The sequence below is a fragment of the Euleptes europaea genome, chromosome 1 (assembly GCF_029931775.1).
Source record: "Euleptes europaea isolate rEulEur1 chromosome 1, rEulEur1.hap1, whole genome shotgun sequence".
Taxonomy (NCBI): Eukaryota; Metazoa; Chordata; class Lepidosauria; order Squamata; family Sphaerodactylidae; genus Euleptes; species Euleptes europaea.
Window position 1 is genome coordinate 15,355,798 of NC_079312.1, and position 7,698 is coordinate 15,363,495.

The following is a 7,698-nucleotide window of genomic DNA, read 5'->3' on the forward strand; positions in this document are numbered from 1 at the left end:
GGTTGCTTATTAGGTTCTGAGATATTTACTTGGTCTGTCAACAGCTCTCTTGAGCATAACAGCGTCACTGTTTCCTGTGTGTCAGAAAACAGGTGAAGGGGGGAGGAAAGTCCTCTATGAAGTCCCTCTATGTCAACAGTTTTTCCATGCAATAACTGAATTAATTATCTTTTGAGTTTTCCAGGTTTTACTTCCAGCCACTCCTGCCTTTAAAATCTTTTGCTATGAACATTGCCTTTGGACATTGCTTTTCTATTGGTTCTTGTAGGTTATCAGGGGTATGTGACTGTGGTATTTTCTTTCCTGATGTTTTGCCAGCAACTGTGGGGGGCATCTTCCGAGTAGTAACACTGTAGGACAGTGCTTTTCTACTTTTTCAGCTAAGCTCTACAGACATTAAGTGCACTCTGTTTTTCCAGGCCACTATAGACTTACAGGCCTGTGTAGGCTCTTGATATTTTTGTCTTTTACAGTCTGGTTCCAGATATTTCAACGTACCCTATTTTTCCTGATACCAGGTGAAGTTTTTTTTCAGCAAATGACTGTATCTATATGTTAACATTGTTCCTGTGGCTTAGACTGGGAGTCATTCGAGAGGGGCCTCCTGCCTCCTGCCTGAGACTGTGGATTTGTCTCCCCCGCCCTGCAGTAGCAAAGGGGGGGTGGCTTCAGTTGTTTCTGTTTGTGTCTCAGACTCATTTGTTTTACAGCTCCTGTGGAAAGACTCTGGTGATTTTTAGTTCTGATTCTGTGGCAGTCATGCCTATTCTAGACTGCCTGAGTTATCTGGTGTTTCTCTTTGTAATGATCTCAACTGTATGACTATTGTGAAAGATTGTGTATGTTTCCATTCAACGTTGACAAAGGACTTTTGATTTTTGGGATGCTTTGTTTGAAGAAAGGATAAAGGGATGTTGGTGTTGTTTTATAAAATGTACCAATGCGGGATTGATGTTGCTGCTATGTATCATGCATTCTGCAATGTCTTAGAAGTCTATGTGTTCTTCCATTAATGTATCTTGTTCAAATGTGTTCCTGCTTCTTCCAACTGCCCTTCCTGAGTTTTGGATTTTTCAATAAAGCTGTTTTAGGGACCTCCAGGAATTTCCTGGAATTATTGCCCACAGAAAAAGATATTTCACCTGTGGCCATATCAACTGCCTGTGTACATAAGCAGGTGCAAGAATCTCACCTTTAGCCGTGGGAACCTGTCCCCTTCCTCTGTTTTTTTCTCTGTCTTTCCTCTTGCCTTCAACTGACAGAGTCTGCATAAGCACCCACACACTACCATTCTTTAAGTTGTAATGTTGCCAGGCCTAGTTGGCTTCTTAATGCTGTTAAAAAAGTTCGATCTATTGTAAGGGCCTTTGTGTTTCAGAAGACGACAACTGGTTTATTGTGGAAATTGTTTGTTGGATTTCAGTAGCAAGAACTGACATATTTTGAGATGGGATGTATTTGTGAGATCAATTGTTAAGAATGTATAAGATGACCTGAATTAATTCTGCCCAGGATGGGAATTAGAAAGTTGGTCAGAATGAGAATTGGGAAGTCGATTGAGTGGTGGAGTGAGTGGTTCACTGAAATGTGTATTTTGTGATAGAAAGTATGATGAAATGGAATACAGGAATGATTGACAAGCCATATGTATGTCTTGTATCATAAGGGGGGAATGTGACAGCAGGTAGACTTCCCCTGACTATGGAAGATCCACTGATTTAGCAATTTGTAATAATCTCTTTTCCTTTCTGTAATATGTATTAGGACAGCCAGGGAATAGCTTGTTGCTGGGCAGAATCTCCCTGTGTGTCTGTGAGCTAGTAACTGGGGCAAGAGTCATGGAGGGTTACAGTAAACCATAACAAGAACTGGATAGAACTGAACTGTACTGCGCCGCCTCTATGTCTGGAGTGTTATCAACGCTACCCTGAATGTTGATGGGTTGTCATATCTTGAATTTGGATAAATATCCCTTCCTCAGTATGATCGGGGCTCAGAGATTTCTGCCCATTAGGGCCTCTGAGTCAGCAGCTGCAAGTAAACTGTTTTCTTGAAATAACAATCTCCGGTCTCTCTCTCCCCCCACGAACCCCCGTTTGCCATATCAGTCTGTTGCACAAGCCGGGCACCCCGAGACTAGCAAGAGGGTTTCCCTGCCGGGCTGGGGTGGGGAGATGCGGGGGTCTCTCCGCGAAATGAGCCTGGGAAGATTTCCCCAAGCAGCAGACCATCGCCCTGGGAAAGCTGGAAGGAAGCGGAGAGGAGCAGCGGGACGGGCTTGCCGAGGGGAGCAACCTCATGCATCATCTGCCCATTTCCAAATCAACACCCAGGTGCAAATCCCCGACCCCTCTTACTGGGGGGGGGGGGACTGGCAGAAACTCTCCAATTTCCCCCGCGGAGCTGACTAAAAAAATAAATAAATAAAAAGAGGGAAGAAAAGGTCCGATCGTTTGGGTGCGACCCCGCCTCTCTGCCCTTGTCTACGCCAGAGTGGTTCCCACAGCAGCAGCAGCACACGCGTTTTCCCTGCAAACCGGCATCTGGATGCGGACGCCAGATCCGCAAGAGGGGGCAGGATGGGCTGCACCACTCCAGACGGTGAGAGAGGGTGAGTCCCATTTCCGAAAGCTCCCCCCTCTTCAAGAAAAGTCCACGCAGACAGAAAAGCAGCACAGCAAAGAAAGGGCTGAGATTATTACCTGACTCCTTGAGCTGCTACTTTTCTGGTATAGCCAGTCTTTTCGTTGCACGTGCACAATCTAAGCCTTCCACACAGGCAGGTATCCACCCTTCTGACCTTGGAGGAGGAGGAGCTGTGCAAAGCAGGGACCTACCCATATTGAGCTTGGAGTGGGTGAACAGGCGGGCTTCACCCTAATACCCTCTTCTGCATTGTTTAAATAGACTCTGCAGTCCTAGGATTACATGGAGAGACGGTTAAGGTGTCAGACTCGGGTCAGGGGAACCCAAGTTTGAACCCCCACTCTGCCCTGGAAACTTGCTGGGTGACCTTGGGCCAGTCACACACTCTCAGCCTCGACCCTGGCAAGTATGTTTGGATGGGAGACTTCCGAAAGAGTACCAGGGACTTGACCCAGAGGCAGGCAATGGCAAACCATCTCTGAACATCCCTTGCCTTGAAAGCTTATGGGGTTGCCAATGCCAAAAACAAAATGTTAATTACATGGCTTCTTAGGATTCTCATCCTGTCAATTGCATTGGTTTTTACACTTTGTAATCTGCCTTGACTCTCAGTGAAACTGGCGAACCATAAAATAATGTAAATAAAATAATAATACCAAGTACCTGGTGTTGCTGTCCTGTGTCAGTGACTCAGCAATAAGTCTATTCATAAGTTCATTCATTCAGCAGTGGAAGAGCTTTTCCTGGACAGCCTGCAGGTAACGCTGTTGCCTGCCTCTGAATACTTCCCTGTAATTCACTGAGCTTCAACTTTTCCTACCTTCGGTCCCACCAATGGCTCTTATCAAAGAACCTGGGTCCCACCAGGACGAAATTTTTTAAAAACACCTTTTCTGAGAAAGACATTTATATGTTTGCACTTGCAGGCATTCTGTTTATTACAATTGCTTGTTTATGGTAGGTTATAAGGACATGACTATTACAGTAATATTCCTTTATTGCTATAGCTTTCGAAAACAACAAAAATAATTATTTCATTAGCAATTGAAAAGGAATAATTGTTCTGAAAACCCCAAATCCCTCCTAGACTAGTTCTATCTCAACCGAGATGCACAGCCTGCAGGTTGACAACCACTGCTGTACATTAAACTCCTGGCACTCACAAAAAGAGCCTGTCAGGGAGGAAACTAGACTGAACCATCCCCTTGTGACAGGCAAAAATGTCTTCTGTGGGTTTGTTTGGTTTGTTCTGTAACATAGGGGAGTGACCTCTCAAAGGTCCAGAGAAGACCAGGCTAATTCCAGCTTTTGACCTGTCTAGCTATAATTTTTTAAAAAATTGTTGACGCACCATTGCAATGACCTATTATGGCAATGACTAGTTCACAGATTTTTAGAACTCACTGTTGCTCTTTTCATTGTGGAGTTATAAGAGGAACAGTATTGGCTGCATATTGAGCCTTATAACTCTGGCATGAGAAGGACTACTTTTAAAAAATGAAATCAGGGAAATCATTAAAATTATGGTCCAAAGAAGATCAGGCCACTGCCAGCATTTGAGATGCCTAGCCATAATTTAAAAAAATAACTCTCCATTAGAATGATCTATGGTGACAATGGCTAGTTCACAGATTTCTTTCCTGTTTTAATTTTTAAACTAACTCTCTAGCTGTTTTCATTGCAGAATTAGAAGGGGAATGGGACTGGCTGCACATTGCTCTTTATAACTGAAACAAAAAGGGCAAGTGTCCAGTAGCACCTTACAGACTAACAAAAATATTTTCTGGTACCTGTGGCTCACAAAAGCTCATACCCTACCAGAAATTTTTTTTGGTTAGTCTTTAAGGTGCTACTGGACTCTTGTCCTTTTCTACTACGGCAGACAGACTAACACGGCTACCCACTGTGAAAAAGGGCTAGAGAGTTGCTTTTAAAAAATAAATCTGGGAACAAGTACATTGTTGCAGTAGGCAGGGGATATAAATATTTTAATTTTTGTTTTAAACTATGTTGAACTGGTACCAACTTTTTAAAAAGGCCTCCATTAGTGGGTGGACGAAAGGCCTCCCCAGAGCATCAAGGCAAGGAAATTGCACATGAGCAGGAATTCAGTGTAAATTTAGACAAAAATAAAAGCCAGAATACTGAAGAGTCCTGCGCATATGGGTGCCAGCCCAGAGCCCTCATTCCACCCCCTCCCCATTCAATGACAACATCCTCATCCGTCCATGTTGAAGGAGGACAAGGCCTTGGCTTCGTCTTTGCCTCTTCTCTCTCCTTTGCTTTCCCCATCTTCAACTTCTTGCCAGGCTCCTTCCTTTACATTACAAACCCCCCGGCATTTCCCCTTCCCCCAAAGTTTGGGTCCTGCTGTGGTCACCTCTCTCCTTGCAACCTGCTCTGCTCTCGCTCTGGTCTTTCAATGTCCCCCTCAAGCCACCTCCCTCCTATCCGGCTCTCCACTGCCAAAACCCCCACCTCTCTCTTCATTCTGAACAAGGGACGTTTCTCCTTTGACCCCTCCATTAACTTCCTTTCTGCTCCCAGACCCCACAGAAACGCTTCGATCCTGCCCTTCAAACCCCTCTGCATCGGTCCATCAGAAAATAAAGCTGGGGGCCTCAGAACTGGTCACCAACTTCTGGATTTTGATGGGACTTGTAGAGCCCAAAATGAAGGGAATCAGAAGATCCTGGCCCAGATTAGGTCCAGAGACTCTGGTCTTTGCAATGGAATCAAAGGTTTAACCATGACAAGCCAGGAAGGTGGGAAGCAGCACAGCCAGGGAGGGTGGGAAATATCCCCTCCGTTACAAAACAAAAAGGGGTTAACTTCCCTCACTTATCAGAGCCAGTGTGGTATAGTGGTTAGAGGGTCTTAGACTCTATGAGGCCCGGGTTCCCATCCTGACCCCAACATGGAAGCTTGTTTCTTGGCATTGGGCCAGTCACACACCCTCACCCTAACCTCCTTCTCAGGACTGTGGTTGTTGTGAGGATAAAATGGAAGGCAGGGGGGTGATATAAACTGCTGTGGGTCCACCTTTGGGAGAAAGGCAGCAGAGACAAGATGAGGGGGGTGGGTAAAGAAAGTCCTTGAAGGTTCAGAGCCAGTATTTTGTAGTGGTTAAAGCAGGTCTAGGATCTAAGAGACCCAGGTTCAAATTCTCATTCTGCCTCTGATACTTGGAGGCTGACGGAAGTCACACACACACACACTCAGCCTCCTCCAATTCACAGGACACTTATTGTGAGGATAAAATGGAAGACTGGACAGCGATGTCAGCCACGTTTGGTCCACGCTGGGGAGAAAGGCAGGGTATACATGAAGTCCCTCTGTAATAAGCCAAACCAAGGACTGCATGGAAGGAATAACGGCAGAGAAATTACTAAAGCTATTTTCAGTAGGAAAAAAGGGGGTATGTTTTTCAGAGTTGCTCCTGTAGGAAAGGGACACTTGTCATAAATCTGATTTTGGGTACAGTTCACAAAAAGGACGATTGCACTTTTTGTTGCTCCATCAGATATTGCATACGTCTTCCGACAGGAGGTGGAACTGCTCATTCAGTATTTAAACTACCATTAAACATTGTGAGTACAACAAATCTCTAGTCAACGATGGAAGTGGGCATCTCCAGCTCCTCCTCTCCCTTCCCTCCAGCGGTTGGGGAAAAGGAGGGACCCTGGATTCCCGCTGTCCCCCCTCTTCTTTGGAGGTGGGACAGGATCATATATCTCATTCTGAATCTGGCACCCGTGTGTATCACATACCCCAGAAAGTGGGGCCAGGTAAACTTAGGAGAAGGACTCCTACCAGCCCATAGAAACATCCCAGGATTGCAGAAAAATCCCCAAAAGAAAAAAAATTACAAATTTAACATTTTCAGAAAAACATGGAGATCTTGTGAAATACGTTATGAGATCTCGGTTGTCAGTTTGGAGAAGAAAGGAGCAGTGGTGACGTGAACCAGGCAAGCAGGGGAAGAGGAGAAGTTCTGCCACCCTCACCCACTCTTGCCACCACTACGTGACCCTGTCAGGTAGGTGGGTGGAGTTGCAGCTGCCACCACCCCCACTGGCCAGTTCTGTGGGCAGGCAGGCAGGGAGGAGGAGGAAAGGGAGCCGCTTTTGCCCCTATGCCATGGGACCCCTAAACCAGGCAGGGGGAGGCAGCAGCACTGCAAGTGGGAGGGGGCAGGCAGGGGAGGGAGGGGAGCCACCATATCCCCCCTCACCACCACGTGAATCAGGCAAGTAAAGGTGGTGGTGCATTAGATTGACAGGGTGGCTGTTCAGGGGCCAGCAGGGCAAGCGGGGGTGGGATGATGCCCCCCCAAACCTCATTTAGTCCCTTTATCCCCAGATCTTCCTGAAGTGTAGATGACACATTAGTATGATTGTAAACACTGAGTGCTTTGAAGTGCAGTATGGTAGACTTGAACTGATGAGGCCTGGGTTCAAATTCCTACTCAGCTAAAGGGTTGCCAGCCTGCAGGTGGGTGCTGGAGATTTCCCAGAATTACAGGTGCAGGTGACGGAAACTGGCTGCCCTGGAGAGACTGGTTGCTTCAGAGGATGGACTCTATGGCATTATGCCCCACTCAGGTCTTTCTCCTGCCCAAACCCCACCCTCCCCAGCTCTGCACCCAAAACCTCCAGGAATTTCCCAGGCCACAGTTGGCAACCCCAGCAATGAAGCTCAGTAGCTCTTGGCCCAACTTCCCTCGCAGGGTTGTGGTGAGAACAAAGTATGAGCACCCAGTTTGTTGGAAACCCAATTAAAGGGGAGAGACAGAGAGGCAGCTGTGGGGATAAAAAGGGCTTATAATGATTTGAAGAGAGCACAAAAAACAGGAATTAGAAACCTTTAACCCAGCAGGACCCCGGCTATGCAAACCCCCCTCCTGAATTTCCTTCTAACTGGAGCGCTGGGGAGGGCTCAAGCCAATAAATGAAAGCACCCTTGTGGTTGTCTGGCTGTCACAATATACCCTCCCCCCACCCAATAAAAAATTCAAGGCAGCCCAGTTTTCAAGGTAACATAACTTTATCA